A 17,171-nucleotide genomic window follows, 5' to 3' on the forward strand; every position below is an offset into this window, starting at 1 on the left:
CCTACAAAGGGGAAGCAAAAGAGACAACAAAGAGAGGGGCTTTGGCATCCTTGGAGTGGAACAGATTAGTGACATCAGACTTAAAAAAGCCCGGTCATAACTGGTGGTGGCTGATGAGGCCTAGAACAGGAAGCGATTAGAGCTGAAGTCATTAAAAAGTCTCTGTGAAGCTTAGCTGGCTGTCCTCCACTTAATCCTCTTAGGCAAACAGAGCATTCTCACTAGGCCTTGGATGGAGGCTCGAGCTGATCTTAGCCTGAAATACCAGCTGACTTTGGGAATTAGACCCAGTATTCTCAAGGATTGGGAGTAAGCATGTGAGTTGGTTTGTGAGGTGTGGAAAGCCAATTTGCTGATGGTATAAGTCTTCCATTTAATCCCAGCCAAGCATAAAGTGATGTAGAAAAAGAAAGTCTTCAGGATTAGTGTTAAGTGTGGCTTTGAAAGAGCTAAGAACAACCGCTGGAACTGTGACCTATAACTCAGGCTCTGCCACGCTGATCAGGCGCCTGAGGGAACATGGGGAGAAGGAGTTCTAGCACATGACCTGTGTGATCTGAGATTGAAACTGACCTTTTGAGGGAACAGGGCCAGAAGCTAGAAGCACCCAGAGACTTGCCTATTTTTTCCAGAAGGATCCCTGTCTCAGCTAGATGAGCCCCGGAAGTCTGCGGTTAGATGTTCAAATTTCAGAGAATGGATTGAATGAAAGTCAGTCTGGGTCTGAGACTAGACTTTCAGTTGATAGAAATTGTTAAGATTTTCCTCTGAGTAATTTATTTCCTAACTGGCTGTGAAAAGAAGGAACAAAGGTCAGCGTTTAATTGGGTTGAGATCTCAAAGGCTCTGCAATCAGTTTATTTCTTTTATCAGTGTGGGCTCACTGGTGACTGAAGGGGGTTTATTATCCAAATTATATAAGATCTGTGATTTGGATTTGCCCCAGAGAGGGTAGTAAATAGTGCTACCTGCCAGAAATACCATGCCTTGTACAGAGTTTTGAATTTTTGAGTAGCTGCATTAAAAAAAATAAAATAAAAGGAAACTGAAGAAATTACTTTTAATAATATATTTTCCTTAACCAAACATAATTAATTTAAGAACATACTAATAAGATGTTTTACATTATTTTTCTATATTAACTCTTCAAAATTCAGCACATCTCAATTCAGGGTAGCCCTTTATGAAGGGTTTGAAAGCCATGTGGGGTCAGAGGATACCATATTAGACAGTGTCTAATAGTAGATGCAAAGGATTACATCACGTGGTCCCTGCTCTTTGAGAGCCTATAAACATGTACCTTTATTCTGTATTCAATGACGTGGAGTAGGGGGATGAAGAGACTTACGTGGTAAGACTCCATTTGACAGAGATGGAGCCTTTCTAGGGTTTGAGGTCAACTACTAGCGCTTGGCAAGTTGTACATGGCTCCCTCCCCTTCTCAGGTCTGGTTAATGAATAACTCTGTCACCCAACCCAGCCCATCAGAACAAATTCCTGACAGCTCAACCAAACAGAAATCACAAAACCAATTAGGCCAACCTAAATTCACATACTCTCCTTACAGTATTTGAGAGGTCTCTATTCTGCAAAGCGTTAGGGGGATGGTGTGGGGATAAGGAAGGACTGAAGCCAACACTCCAGATGGCCTCTATAGATTGGTTTAACTCAAGAGCTCATAAACACGTTATCAGGATCACGGCCAGTACTAGGACTGGTTCAGACACACAGCTCTTGCCACTCCTGAAAGGAGCTTTGGCTAACATCTCCACAGTTTAGGGGTATAACTTTTTGCAGTGCCTCAGTTCTTTAGGTGCAGCCAGCTTCCCCTGGGCTCTGAGCTGGGCTGCAGCCAGCACACCTAGGCCATTACTGACTCCAATGCCTACTCTGTGTGGTTGGCCAGCACTGCCCTCTCACCCTCCAGAACCTCTGAGCCCAGGTTCTAGTCTCTGGCTTGACACCATGGCTTCCCATATCTACTCCCAGATCCCTCCGGACTCTCTTTTCTCATTCCTTGACCTAGCATCTCACTTACCTCTGCATGCTTTCCTGACACATCAGTCTCTCAAGTGTGGGTAGAGTCATCTCTGCCACAAGGACCCTAGTAGCCCTCCCCAGCCAGGCTCGCTCATGCTTTCTCTGCCTTCCTTTCTTCTCTCCCTAGCAGTGAAGAGACATTTGGGTGCAGTGACATCTGGAGCTAATCCCATCCCCTAGGCCTTAGGAGGTCCCTGTTAAAAGGACCAAGTGTGAGTCTCACAGTCCTGGCCCCACACTAGGTCTTTCTTCTTGCCTCATCCTACTCTGTCTCAGGTTCCCTGCAGCTTCTTATGTTTCCTTAAGCTAGTTGACTCCTTCCACAACCATAATGTGCTAATTTCAGAACACTCAACTTCCATATATGCAGATTCTCAAAAATCAGTGCCTAAAAACTAGTGATGTCATCATTCATTCTTTCTTTCTTTCGAGAAATATTTATATTGCACAAATCCATGCAACACAATAAATTTCTTCCTATGGCAGATGGATAGCATGTGGTATCACTGTGTCATGACTTTCTCTGTAAGTTATACCCCCAACCCTGATAACAACACATTAACGGGGATAAATGCTCCCCAGAAGAGCTTTAGCCTATCCTGAGATCTGCAACACAAGGAGTTTTTAACTTGGAAAGTGTGTTTAACTTTTCCACTGCTGAGGGTGTAACTCTTTGATTCTTGAGGGCTGCCTAAGTACAGAATGTTTGGTCTCCTGGAGAGTACCCAGGCTAACAGTGAGAATTGGATAGCTCCAGCAGAGCATTGGTCATTTGGCCTAGGGAGTAGCCCTGTACTTCTCACTCTTTTCAACACTTGAAGGGAGAGGTGGCCAGTTCTCTCTGAGGGTTGCCCTATGGCAGTGTCAGCAGCCAGCTGGATAGCATGGGAACATGCCTGCTCCATGAAAGGATCATATATGCAAAGCAGTCCCCAAATGCCAAAAGAGCCAAGCAACCAAAGAACAAGGCAGACAACTCCAGTGTGTTGGTAAAGGATGTTTTACTGGGGGAACTTACAGATGGAAGCATGGTCTTTAGTGGCAGCAAGTCAGGGAGATGTCTGCACCTGTTACCCCCAGAACCAGGGCTTATATATCATAGGGAAAGAGTACATGTGCCCTGTGCAAGACAATGAAAGACTACCTTCCAGAAGAGACAAGAGTGCTGCATGCATCAAAGCCTATAATTTGTGTGACAACATCAAGGTTGTTATGTTCTTACACTAAGGACAGTAAATTAAGTAGTAATCAGGAGGCATTCACAAGACAAGGGCTAATCAGAAGTGAACATAGCAAATTAGCCTCCAAGTTGGCATCCCTTGTGTCTCCACTTCCTCTTGGTTGTAGTATGCTCAACCTTCTACTGATGATTTGGAGCAAGTGGTTTCCTTATGTTTGGTTCAGGTTGCTGACCTGTTAGTAAAATAAGATTGAAGGGCACATAAAAATGTCACTGGACAGATCTTATCAGCAGCCCTTTGAGTGCATGCAAAGGCTAATAGTAAAGTGGAAAGCAAAGCAGATGTGAAGCTGGCCTTCTACCCACCTAAGTTAGGTGTCAGCAGGATTAGAAGGGCCCTTCCAATTCTGTGCACCACATACGGTGTCTATGACAACGTAGGATGCATTTCATTGTTGGGTCCCATTGGAAGTAAGGGATTGAGAGAGACTGACTGATATGCGCACAGGTATGAACGGGATTGTTCAAACATTCCTGCACTTTCAGGGTGTGTCCTATTAGGATTTCCTGAGCATAAACACGAGGGGATGGTGAAAAGTCCCACTCTTATCTTCATTCCACGAAAATCCACTGGTTTGGGCTCTGGTTTTAGCTCAGTGTCCAACTAATGCAGCATTAACAAAAATGGAAACCCTGAGACTTTTCTATTGTTCTTAATCAGCTGAGCATGGATGCCAAAATGTCCCTGCTTCCCACTAGGGGGAGCTTGTCATGCAGCACCAGAAACAGGACCAGGAGGAGCTGGTATTGGAGAGGCTGAGCTGGAACGCGATTAGATTTTGTGCATGTGGATCTTCTAACAGGAAGCACACCTCTTTTCTGTATTTTGGCTTTGATATGATTTAGTGGCTAGACTTAATTTTTCTGCCATCAGAGTGGATGTTATAGCTCCTATTTTGTAATCTAAAAAGCTTAAACACTTTTTCTACAGCCCAGGGTTTTTTTTTCCTTTCTGTCTTTCTACTATCAAATTGTAAACATAACGATCCCTACTTTAAGGCACTAAGCCGGGCCCCACACAAAGTGTTATGAGTAGGTGGGCTTCTTCCCCATCGATGTTGACTGTCTCAGGATTCATTTCACAGACCCCACGGTCTATTGAGCCTGTCTACAAACTGTGCCCTTCTAATTCCGTATGACCAGGCTTGCATAGCTAATGCCAAATCTACTGTGTTCTTTTTATCACTTTCCCTGTATTAAATATAGTTAAGAGGAAATGGGGTCATCTTTGCTTTTTTAATATTTTTATTTCCTGATTGAAAAACAATTGAGTGAAATGTTTTGGTTCAAGGGCGGTGACATGGAAACGTTCTATTTCAGTGGTAGGAGGTGATGCAGAGCAGCAGAAAATGTGTCGCTCTGAAGTCAGAAGTGGTGTTTCAATCACTGCAATGCCCTTTACCCTTACTGACTAAAGGTTCTCAGTCTACTGTAGCCCACCAGACTTCCATTTCCATCAATTAAGTAGGGATAACAATACCCATTTCCTGTGTGTGTATGTGTGTGTGTGTGCGTGTGTGTGTGTGTGTAATGAGAATGGATAAAGACAGGCAGTTGAAAAGACACAGCACAGTGACTGACACATAGCAGGTGTCACTCTGTTCCTCTTTCCCTTTGGTCAGGAATCCTCTTTGCCATTTGATCACTTTTAAACAATCTCTCTCTCATGTTTTCTTACTTGTATTATTTAATAGCCTGTTTGCCTGATCAGTGTAAGATAAGGAAACCTTAGTAGAGAAAAATGGGGAGTAGACAAATGGCAAAGAGAAAGCTATCCTTTAGGAACAGAAAACACAACTTAATTACATTCAAAACAGATTAAAACAGCTTCCTGAACCAGGTGACCTACAGTTTGCTGCCTCTCCTATGCCCCACCTGTGTCTGTGTCTGTCCAGTACTCATCACAAGGTGCCAGGGCCACCCCCAACAGTGGTGCCTGCCTTCCTTCTTGATTTAGTGTCTTTTTGTAATTGATACATCATATTTTTACCTACTTATGATGTACATGTGATGTTTCATTACATCTTTAGAACGTGTTATGATCAAGTCAGAGTATCAGGGTATCCACCTTGAGTATTTCTTTCTATGTGTTGGGAACATTTCAAACCCTATCTTCTAGCTGTTTTTGAAACATGTACTGCATTCACTGTACTCTACCATCTAACATTATAACTTATTCTTTCTATCTAACTATGTGTTTGTATGCAACCAATCTCTCTTCATTCCTTCACCTTCACGTCCTTCTTAACCTCTAGTAACTACCTTCTACTCTCTACCTCCATAAGATCACCTTCTTTTAGCTCCCACATATGATTGAGCAAATGCAATAAAAATATGGAAAGCTTCACAGGTTTTCATGGCATCCTTGTGAAGGGCCATGCTAATTGTCTCTGTACCATTCCAAGCACCAATTATTAATGTACTAAATACTAATACTTGCTACCAAAGTAAGCACAGATTTAGGATCTTTGACATGATCCCAAAAAGACAGACATTGAAGTGCTTTGGTAGATGATATTCAATTGAGATTCTACTTCTGTAGAATTAAATTATAATTTTACTCAGTCTTTTGGAAGATCCCAGGATTTGATAAAGAATTTACAGGTGTGCACCTGTAATCTCAGCTACTCAGGAGGCTAAGGCAGAAGAATTGCTTGAACTTGGAAGGTGGAGGTTGCAGTGAGCTGAGATCGCACCATTGCACTCCAGCCTGAGCAACAAGAGTGAAATTCTGTCTCAAAAAAAAAAAAAAAGGTGAATATGTGTGTGTATATAAACCTAGCTGGTTCCTGCCAGACACTAATGTTGCATTGCCTAGCAAATAACAAAGAAAGAAAAAGGCCCTCAGATCTTTAAAAACTGGACTGGACACTGAACCATCACAGTCCATCAGACATATCTGATCCCTGGCACTCTCCCTCCAGCTCCCAAGCTCTCTTCCTTTGTCTGCCCTCCTTGCTTTTGATTCCAGGTTTCTAACAGATCCTAGCCCTTGCCTGTGTGCCATTCTGATTTTGCATCTTTCTTTACTTCCACTGATACCTGACTCAGTCTCTCTGTCCATCCGCTGCCTCAAGCAGTATTTCCTAAAGGATTTCTGCAACCAACTAAATCCTCCCATAGATAGCTTTTTTGGATAAACATAGAGATTGACCTTTCTGGTTCTAAAGCTTGAAACTACATTTGCTTTATCTGAGTTCCTTTCTCAGGAAATGACCTTCAACCTCTCCCAAAAAAGTATCAAAGAACTGAAACTCACCAGATCACCACATCCAATGAGATGCCTGACCCCTCATTCATCAGGTTGCTTCCTTGCTCCTTCCTAATTCCTGTTTTCTTACATGTTGTTTCATTTTTTCCCTGCTATGTAACTCCTTAGTTTTAGTTGGTCAGGGAGACAGATTTGAGACAGGGCTCTCATCTCCTTAGCTGCAGCACCTGATTAAAGCCTTCTTCCTTGGCAGTACTCGTCATCTCAGTCATTGGTTTTCTGTGCAGTGAGCCACAGAATCTAGACTGAATCCCTGGTGTTTTAGTAACATTTCCACAAAATATAGTTCTAAGGGCATTGTGTAAACAAATAATATATGTATGCAAATGAATAAAAATAAACCAGTTCATAGAGAACAGAGGTTCTGCCCCTTCTCTCAGTATCCAACCCTGCACCTTATATACAGAAGTTTCCCAATTAATACTGGCTACAAAATAGGTGGCCAAGTTTCAGAAATGGAGATTAAACTTAAAAATACATTTATTTGACTTTGGAATGTTAATTCGCCCTTAATATATGAGAAAGCATTGAGAATTTAAAAAAAAAATAGAATAAATCTTGACCTAAGCCTCATACCTTATGTAGATATTAACTCAAGATTATCTAAGATGGATCATGGATTTAAATGTAAAACTAGGACTATATATTGCATTTAAACAGATTTAAATGTAAAACTGTAAAAGTTTTAGAAGACATCATAAGAGAAAATCTTCCAGACCCAGGGTTAGGTTAGATGTGACACCGAAATGCAGTCCATAAAAACAAAATAAGTGAGAGTTCAACAAAATGAACAACTTTTGTGCTGTGGAAACTCAGTTAAGAAAATAAAAGACAACCTACCACCTGGGAGGATACATTTGTAAACCACACAATTGACAAAGGACTAGAATCTAGAATATATAAATAACCTTCAAAACTGAACAATTAAAACAACTCCCAAATCCAGTTATAAAATGGGCAAAAACATGAGAAGACATTTCACCAAAGAGGAGATACAGATGAAATATGAACATGCAAAGATATTTATAATCATTAGCTATTAGGAACATGCAAACTTAATATGCAAAATTACCATAAGATATTACTACAAACCTGTTAGAACAACTACAAAATAGTAACAATGCTGGAGAAGAAGCAGAGAAACTCAATTTCTCATATGTCCTTGGTGGGAATTTGAAATGGCGCACTGGCTGTTTCTTATTAAGCTAAATGTGCAACTACCATTCAACCAGGAAATTATATTATTGGACATTTATTCTGGAGAAATGAAAATGTCTGTCCATATAAAAACTTGTACCTGAATGTTCACATCTTATTATCACCCCAAACTGCTGATTTAAAGTCCAACTGTCCTTCACTGATGAATGGTTAAACTAACCGTGGTACAGTCACACCAGAGAATATTGCTCAGCAACATAAAGGAACAAACTATTGATGCATGCAACAACCTGGACCCATCTTGAAGGCCGTTGTGCTTAGTGGAAAAAACCCCATCTCGAAATTGTACTTACTTGTGTGAGTCCATATAGATAATATTCTTGAAATGACAAAATTGTAAAGACGGAGAGCAGATAAGAGTTTCCAGGGGACAGAGATGGAAAGAGGGGATAAATACAAAGGGGTGGTATAAAAAAGCCATTTTGTGGTGATGTGGTTACACAAATTTACACACAGCATAACAGTGCATCAAATTATACACATCCACACCATACACACAACTGAATGCATGTAAAATATGTTGAAAATGGAATAAGGGGCCGGACATGGTGGCTCACGCCTGTAATCCCAGCACTTTGGGAGGCCAAGGCAGGCGGATCACGAGGTCAAGAGATCGAGACCATCCTGGCCAACGTGGTGAAACCCTGTCTCTACTAAAAAAATACAAAAAATTAGCTGGGCGTGGTAGCACGCACCTGTATTCCCAGCTACTTGGGAGGCTGAAGCAGGAGAATTGCTTGAACTCAGGAGGCAGAGGTTGCAGTGAGCCAAGATCACACCACTGCACTCCAGCCTGGTGCATGGCAACAGAGCAAGACTCTGTCTCAATAAAAAAAAAAGAAAGAAAGAAGAAAGAAAGAAAGAAAGAAAGAAAGAAAGAAAGAAAGAAAGAAAGAAAGAAAGAAAGAAAGAAGGAAAGAAAAAAAATGGAGTAAGGCATGTAGTTAATGACTCTGTACCATATCAATTTCCTGGTTAACAATTGTACAGCAGCTATATAAAATGTCCCTCTGGGAGAAGTTGGACGAAGGATACACATGACTATTTGTACTATTTTGCAATTTCCTTTCAGTCTATAATTATTTCAAAATAGAAAGTTCAAAAAAAAAGAGGATATCCAAGAAAGGGTTTTAACTATGAAACCCTTTATTCCTGGAACATCAGGTAAGATTAGTGTTCTATAGAACATATGCTGGGAAATGCAAGTCAAAGAAACTGGTTTGAAACCAACAATCCTGTCCTCATTGTTCACCCCAGCCCCAGGCCCATCAGGCTTTACCTCCATCAGTGGCCAAGCTTGCCCCGTAATTCTGTCTCACTTTGCAGCTAAGAGGATACTCCACAGAGTTGCTTTTGTTCAACAGGGTTTTCCACAAAGGTTGTATCTTGGTTCATTCCTGTTTTTTGCTTTGGCTCTGGCTGCTCTGCCAAGTTTGTCCCAACATGTGTCAGTCTGTGCCAGGCACCATGCCTCATCCACAGAACCTAATGGGATATGACACAGGTGATAGGTCAGGATAGTGACAGCCAAGAATCTGGAAGAAGCAGAGGCATTGTTGTCATAATGTTTCCCAAAGCTATGGTAAGCAATGTGGCCATAAACAGAAGCTGTGAATGAACCTAGAGTAAATAAGTCATTCCCAGTGCAGCAGATTGCAGTGTGTACACAAGTGAGTCGATACCTTTATCTCTATTGACACACAGCCTAGAACAATGGTGCTCAAACTCCAGTGTTCCTAAGAATCATCTGAAAAATCCCTATTATTGCTATATTAGAATCCTGGAGGAAGAACCTGAGAATAGGCAGATTGGAACAATCTCAACAAGTAACACTGGTACAGGAAGAGTCTGGGACCACATTTTCTTCTACAATATCACTTTTTAATCATTTCAGCTGGGAGCCTTGTTACTTGTACTTCATATTATATAAAGTGTTTAAAAGTGATAACTCCTACCCATTCACACTTAGCACATATATTTACCAAATGATATTTTAAATTCCCTTACATATCACTCAGAAACAAACCAATGTAGGGGTGTGTGTGTGTGTGTGTTGAAAAATAAAGGGTAATGATAATTCCCAAATGTGGTTCTTCTTTTATCAAAGAACAAACTCATTAAAACTAATAGCATTTGTGATAAACCCAGGACTCTGGGAAATAGGAAGATTTTTGTTTTGTGTTATTTGTTTTGCTTAATCATGGTCAAGGAATTATTAAAGACAATTTGAACATTACCTTAATGAGTCCTGCAAAGTCATGCTTTTGACAGCTATTTTTTAATTGGCCAAAAAAGAAATCCTAACAAATCACTCTGGCCAACTTGGCAGCTTGTTTGCTATTGGACATTCTGGCTTATCTTTGGAGCCCCACTGGAGCCAGTCTAAAAGAACAACACAACTTTATGAAAACGGAGCAGAGACTCACTTAGTGATTAGAGGTAATATAACAGAGATGGCCCCAGTAATCCACCACTCTGGAAGTGACCAGGATGTTTTACTGTGAGTTTCTTTGACTGTACAATGGTAATCCATCCATATCGCCACTGTGTTTCCCAAAGCTATGGCAAGCAATGTGGCAGAATCTAATCAAAAGTGTCAAAGGATTTATGTGAAGTAATGCATATGTTAATCTGCTTGACTTTCCCATTCCACAATGTAGACATATTTTAAAACCTTATGTTTTCCATCAGTTTTTTAAATTAAATACACAATCTTTTAAGTATTAAAGAATTTCATAGCCCTTCCAAACACCCTTGATCTAGATCAGTGATCTCCAAAACAGAATGTCCAGCACTGATCCATTGGAGTGCTGGAGAAAATGCTAAAACTTCCATTTATATTTAGTTTTATAAAAAAATAAGAAGTTTAACTTAACTAATATTAATAGATGTATTAAATTGTGAGCCTCATTTAGTCTATATGTCCCAAACATCATCATGAGACCCATGTAGTGTTCCCAGGATCTTAAGAGTGGAGATACTTTCATCACGAATGTTAATAGGCTGGGCACAGTGGCTCACACCTGTGATTCTAGAACTTTAGGAGGCCTAGACCGGTGGATAGCTTGAGCCCAAGAGTTCAAGACCTAGGCAACATGGCAAATCACCACTTCTATAAAAACACAGAAATTAGCCAGGTGTGGTGGCACATGTCTATAGTCCCAACTACTTGGGAGGCTCAAGTGGGAGGATCACTTGAGCCTGGGAGGCAGAGGTTGCAGTGAGCTGAGATTGTGCCACTGTACTCCAGCCTGGGCGACAGAGCAAGACCCTGTCTCAAAAAAAAAAATGAATAATGATGGCAGCCCCTTACTTAGCCATGAGCTATCAGATTGCACTGGAGATGCTCCTGGTTAAATGCACTTATAGATTTTGTTATCTAGATTAAACTAATCCTCACAAAATGAACAAGTGGCTTAAAACGATTCCTTCAAAGGAGTTGCCTATGTCATCACTGCAGAAAACTCTGACCTAGAAAATGTCCAAATAATCTGAGAAGTCCACTGAAGATAATAATAATACAAGCACAAGAGAACATCAAGAAAAAGGAAGCCCTGACATTTATCCTACTTGCCAAGTGGGCCCTGTATCTGCCCACATCATGAGTTATTTTAAAAATCAGAGATGATCTATCAGATTTTAAAAGAAGATGGCCAATCTGTGAGAAGATGCTTTTTGAAGAGATGCATGCTATGAAAAGAATAATTTGAAAGTGAATATTTGGAAACATTTTCAAGTTTATGAGATTTTTTTACCTTAAAAATTCTGTTTCAAATGTAAAAACTCTCATATCAAAACTATCAAAAAGCTATTAAAAATTCTTCCAAAAAGAGTTTTAGTGAGCTTTTAACCTATTTGTTAAAAATACTAAAATGCAATACAGTAGTCCCCCCACCATCTGTGGTTTTAGTTACCCACAGGTATAGAAGAGTGAGACATTTTGAGAAAGAGAAAGAGGACCACATTCATATAGCTTTTAGTACACCATATTGTTATAAATGTTCTATTTTATTATTAGTTATTGTTGTTATTCTCTTACTGTGCATAACTGATAGATTTTTATCACAGATATGTACATACAGGAAAAAACAGTCTACATAGAGTTCAGTATTATCTGAAGTTTCAGGCGACCACTGGAGGTCTTAGAAAGTATCTCCCATGGATAAAGGGGAGGTACTGTGCCTTGTGATCAGTTAGGAAAAGGGACTTCTTGACATTAGAGAAAATAAAAATTACCAGCATAATTTAAACAAAAACCTTTACACAATCAATGGAGTGGAATGAAAATGAGCATCTAAAGGGGTTCTTGTTCCATCTGGCTCTGTGCATCTTTGTGAGAGAACGTTTTCAGCCCCAATAAGCAATTAAGTCAAGAAAGAAAGAAAGAGAGAGAAAGAGAGAAAGTAGAAAGAAAAGAGGGAAGGCAGGAAGGCAGGCAGAAAAATAGGCAGGCAGGCAAGAAGAAGGAAGGAAGGAAGGAAGGAAGGAAGGAAGGGAGGGAGGGAGGGAGGGAGGGAGGGAGGGAGGGAGGGAGGGAGGGAAGGAGAGTCTAAGAAAGGAAGTCTTTACAAATATTTTTAAGGGCTGAGAATAGGAATTCCAAACATAAGGAATCAGGAATAGAGAAAGATTCTATGAATTACATACAAATTTACATGTGTGCATGAGGACTGCATGATCAATAGAATAGAAATCAAGATAGTAAGAAATATTTCTAGTCATAATGCTTTGAAAATAAAATTGTACTTTTAGGTATAAAAGCTTCTATGATTTTGCAAAAACAATACACTGCAGTAAATGCTTTTACTTTGACTACTATGTTAGTTTTCTAGGGCTACCATTACAAGGAACCACAAGCTGGGTAGTTTACACAACAGAAATGTATTTTCTCACAGTTCAAGGACAGAAGCCCAAGATCAAGGTGTCAAGAGGGCCAGTTCCTTCTGAGAGTTGTGAGGGAAGAATCAGTTTCATGCGCCTCCCCTTATTCTGGTGGCTTTCTGGGAATCTTTGGTGTTTCTTGTAGATAGCATCTCCCTGTATCTTCACATGGTCTTCTCTCTGTCTCTATACCCAAATTCCCCTTTTTTATAAGCACACCAGTAATACTGGATTAGGGCCTACCCTATTTCAGTATCATCTATCAGTTACATTTACAATTACCTTTTTCAGATGAGATTACATTGTGAAGTACTAGGGGTTAGGATTTCAACATACAAAGTTTGGTGAAACACAATTCTACCCATCCCAACAATGACTGTAAAAATGAAAATCCACCTTCCTCATTTCTTTTAAAAGTTTGTCTTTGTCATTGCAGCACTGTTTACAATAGCAAAGACCTGGAATCAACCCAAATGCCCATCAATGATAGACCGGACAGGGAAATGTGGCACATATACACCATGGAATATTATGCAGCAATCAAAAACGATAAGTTCATGTCCTTTGTAGGGACATGGATGAACCTAGAGAACATCATTCTCAGCAAACTGACTCAAGAACAGAAAATGAAATACTGCATGTTCTCACTCATAGGCAGGTGTTGAACAATGAGAACACATGGACACAGGGAGGGGAGCACTACACACTGGGGTCTGTTGGGGGGAATAGGGGAGGGACAGCAGGGGGTGGGGAGATGGGGAGAGATAGCATGGGGAGAAATGCCAGATATAGGTGAAGGGGAGGAATGCAGCAAATCACACTGCCATGTGTGTACCTATGCAACTATCTTGCATGTTCTTCACATGTACCCCAAAACCTAAAATGCAATAAAAAAAATCCATTTGTAAGGAAAGGAAACCAAAATGTCATGAGTCTGTGATAAAGAAAATTGTGTAGAAATTCAACTCAGCATTGAAAATGTATTGGGTACATAAAACAGATAAAACAATGATTTTGTCTTTCAAAGAAAAAAAAAGTGTGTCTTTGATAAAGGGTGAGGACTTGCAAAGCTCGCAGTTCTGCATTGATGTCAAGAAATCACAATGCCCTTAATTATCTGATATACAATCTCTACCCTGCACCCCAAGATGGCCCTCCATGGATAGAAACCAACCAGCAATATTTCAAGACAGGAACCATAATTTGCATTCCTGTCCCAGTCCTTAGCGGTGCCATCTACTGCTGGTTTCTTTTTTCCATATGTTATATCCTTTGTTCTTCTAAAGCTACAGATAAAAGATTTCAGACCAGGCAAAATTTCAGGGTGTTCGTACCATCTGTGAAATACCTTCCCAAATGAACAGTGAGAGGAAGCACTTGAAAGGTCTTATTATACTAAGATTTTTATTCTGCACATACGAAAAGAGAGATTTAAAAAAAAATGTTTGCCCTTTACCTGCTATCCTTCTCCATGTGAATAAAGAAGTTGTCCTTGCCTCAGGGCAGGAGTTTTTGATTCAGAGTACAGTCACTAGAAATACAACACTTAGGCAGTTGTAAATCCTTAGTGTAGGTGATAAGCAAGAAGTATTCCAGTGCAGATGCATTTCATGACCTGTGAGGATGGAAATCTTCCACAGCCATCAAGTGTTGCTTTTGGTGTGCATGTGAATGAGTCTGCATAATGTACAGGGCTTTGGTGACAGCCAGCTCAGGCTCTAGAAGAAACGGAGGTGACTCAGCTTCCATACATGATTTCCAGCTAGACATTGCAAGTAGAAAATGTGAATTGATCTGAAATGTCTGAACCTACAAGTCTTTCTGGAAGATTAAAATAACCCAATCTAAGTCCAATAGAGATATAGAGATTCGTGGAAGATACTTAAAAAATCTATTTGTGTCTGAAACCTAATTTATGTCTGAGCTCTTATTTATGTCTGCAGACTCCCTGAGGATATAAGATAAGTAATAGTTACAGGGTGTGACTTTTCTCAAAAGAAAGCCAGGCCAGAGACTGTGAGCCTTTGACAGGCATTGCATGGGAGTTCAGTGAAGTGGACACTTCAGGCCTCTTTCAGCCTTGACATTCTATTTGTTTCTGGATGGTGAAGACATTCAGAGGCCTAAATACGACAGAAGCGATAAAAGAAAAACTTTAGGCAAATTACATTTAACAGAGTTTCATTGGGCAAATCAATACATGAATTGGGCAGTCCCCTGAACCTCAATAGGTTCAGAGGAACTCCGTGCTGTGGTAGCAGAGGATGTGTGGAGAGAAAAAGGAAAGTCATGTGACAAGATGGAAGTGAGGTACAGAAATGTCTGGATTGGTTAGGGCTCAGTGTTTGCCTTATTTGAACCTGGTTTGAACAGCTGGCTGCCTCTGATTGGCCAAAACTTGGTGACTGGCAAAAGAGTAGGTTACAGTCTGTTCACACATCCAGTTAGGTAATAGTTTATGATGCATGGAAAAAATCTTTAGGCTGAACTTAAAATATGTAAGGTGGCAGCTTTAGGCTAAACTTAATTTAACAGAGGGATGTGTCTGGACTAGAAATTCAGAAGTCCTTACCTAGTCCAGCACTCTTTTGAAGTATCCAGTTCTGGAAGAGCAAGACAAATGAAGAGTTGGCATACAAACAGTATACTGCCTATGCTAACTAGGATGAATTGTTTATTATTCCCATAGGAAAAATAGGATGGTCTACTCCAGAAACAAATGCTTTTCTAACTATCTTTCAGAGGATAAAAGTGATATCAGTAGGCTGGGGAAGGTCCCCAAACACTGGTGGAACCTTGACCCCAACCAGCGTCCAGGATCTTGACACCATTTCAAGAATGCATTCAAGGATGGATTGGGAAGTATTAGTGAAAGTACAGAGATTTATTGCAAAGAGAAGAGCACACACTCATAAAAAGGGGATGCAGGTGTACTCAAGAGAGAGATCCACCGAGGGGGTTCGGGGCTGCTACCTTTATAGGTTTCTTTAACCAAAGGGTAGAAGATTCATGAAAATTCCTGGAAAAAAGTGGAGATTTCTTGGAACTGTGGTGCTACCCATTTTTACACCAAATATGGTTATTCCTGGAACTGTTATGGCACTGGTGAGTGTGTGATTTAGGATGTTAATGAGCAGGTCGTGAGGTCCTAGGTGAAACCTGGCTCAAGTCTAGCACCATGTTTGGTCCAGTCAGTCTCAGTCAGCTTGGTCCTCACCCTGGTTTTTCAGGGTCTTAGCAGTCCCTACCTTGTGTAGCTATTTTAATAGTTTCCTTTTGCTAGTCATGTAAAACTTGCCTGGCATTTTCTATTTTCCGGCAACTACACTGCATTACTCCTGTCTCAAAAGTTCAAGCCTTTCTCTCTCTCTCTCTCTCTCTCTCTCTCTCTCTCTCTCTCTCTCTCTCTCTCTCTCTCTCTCTCTCTCAGGCTGGAGTGCAGTGGTGCAATCTCAGCCCACTGCAACCTCTGCCTCCCAGGTTCAAGGAATTCTCATGCCTTAGCCTCCTGTACCTGGGACTACAGACAGATGCACGCCATCATGCCCATCTAATTTCTGTATTTTTAGTAGAGATGGGATTTCACCATGTTGGCCAGGCTAGTCTTGAACTCCTGACCTCAGATGATCCACCCGCCTCGGCCTCCCAAAGTGTTGAGCTTACAGGCGCCAGCCACTGCACCCAGCCAGGGTTCAAGCCTTTCTGAAAGCTATTGACGTGTTTGAAGAAGCCCCCTTTGCTCTCAAATGAGCCAGAATTAGAATCAGCAAAAGCACATGCATGGTCCCTACAACAAGAGGCAGCTTTTGTCACTGTTCCCAAGATAAGTCAACCCTACAGATAGGACAGAGGGTTATGTGTTCAGTGTGACATTTAAAATCAAGAAGGAACATAGTGGCAAGTGTTTAGCTACCTTCCCCTTACGATTGGACTTGTCTATGAATAAGCCGAACCACCTTCTTTTTTGAAAAAATTATGATGAAACATACATAATGTCACACATGCCAGTCGCGCAAAGAGACCATCAGGCAGGCTTTGTGTGAGCAACATGATTGTTTATTCACCTTTGATGCAGGCGGGCTGAGACAGAAAAGGGCATCAGCAGAGGGCGATGGGATAGGAGTTTGTTTTATAGGTCGGGGCAAATGGTCAGTTAAAGGTGGTAATCTATTTTAGCGAGGGGAAGGGCAACACGGGATGCATGGTCACAAGGGTATGGGCTATCTACTACAAACAGGCATGATCATAAGGGTGGGGGGTATCAGTTGCAAGCAGAGGGAAGGTAAATTACACAGTTACAGGGGTGGAGGTCTTAAGAAACCCAATGTCCAGGGGGAAATTCCTTAAGGTACGCAGGAACAATGATTGCAGGTTGCAGGTTGCAGGGGGAGAGCAATTAGTTGAGGCAGGAACAAGTTGTTTCACTTCTTTCTGTGGTTACCTGGTTACTTGTGGTTGCTTCAGACTTTCTGGTTCCTGGAGACCATCCAGAGGTGTACGTGCAGGTCACCAAGGCTAAAA

At 40.9% G+C, this 17,171-nt stretch overlaps 1 long non-coding RNA gene and 1 pseudogene across 1 annotated transcript in view; both read right to left on the bottom strand.

Annotated features, from left to right (window-relative positions):
• The window catches only part of LOC118146778 (uncharacterized), a 292,952-nt gene that overhangs the window by 166,467 nt on the left and 109,314 nt on the right, over positions 1-17,171 (bottom strand). The window contains exon 3 of the long non-coding RNA XR_013525587.1: positions 9,049-9,254. This is a non-coding gene — a long non-coding RNA (uncharacterized LOC118146778). The remainder of the gene's footprint in view (positions 1-9,048; positions 9,255-17,171) is intronic.
• Positions 5,609-5,708, bottom strand: LOC118147030 (U6 spliceosomal RNA; annotated as a pseudogene).

This window comes from Callithrix jacchus, chromosome 13 (genome assembly GCF_049354715.1).
Source record: "Callithrix jacchus isolate 240 chromosome 13, calJac240_pri, whole genome shotgun sequence".
Lineage (NCBI taxonomy): Eukaryota > Metazoa > Chordata > Mammalia > Primates > Cebidae > Callithrix > Callithrix jacchus.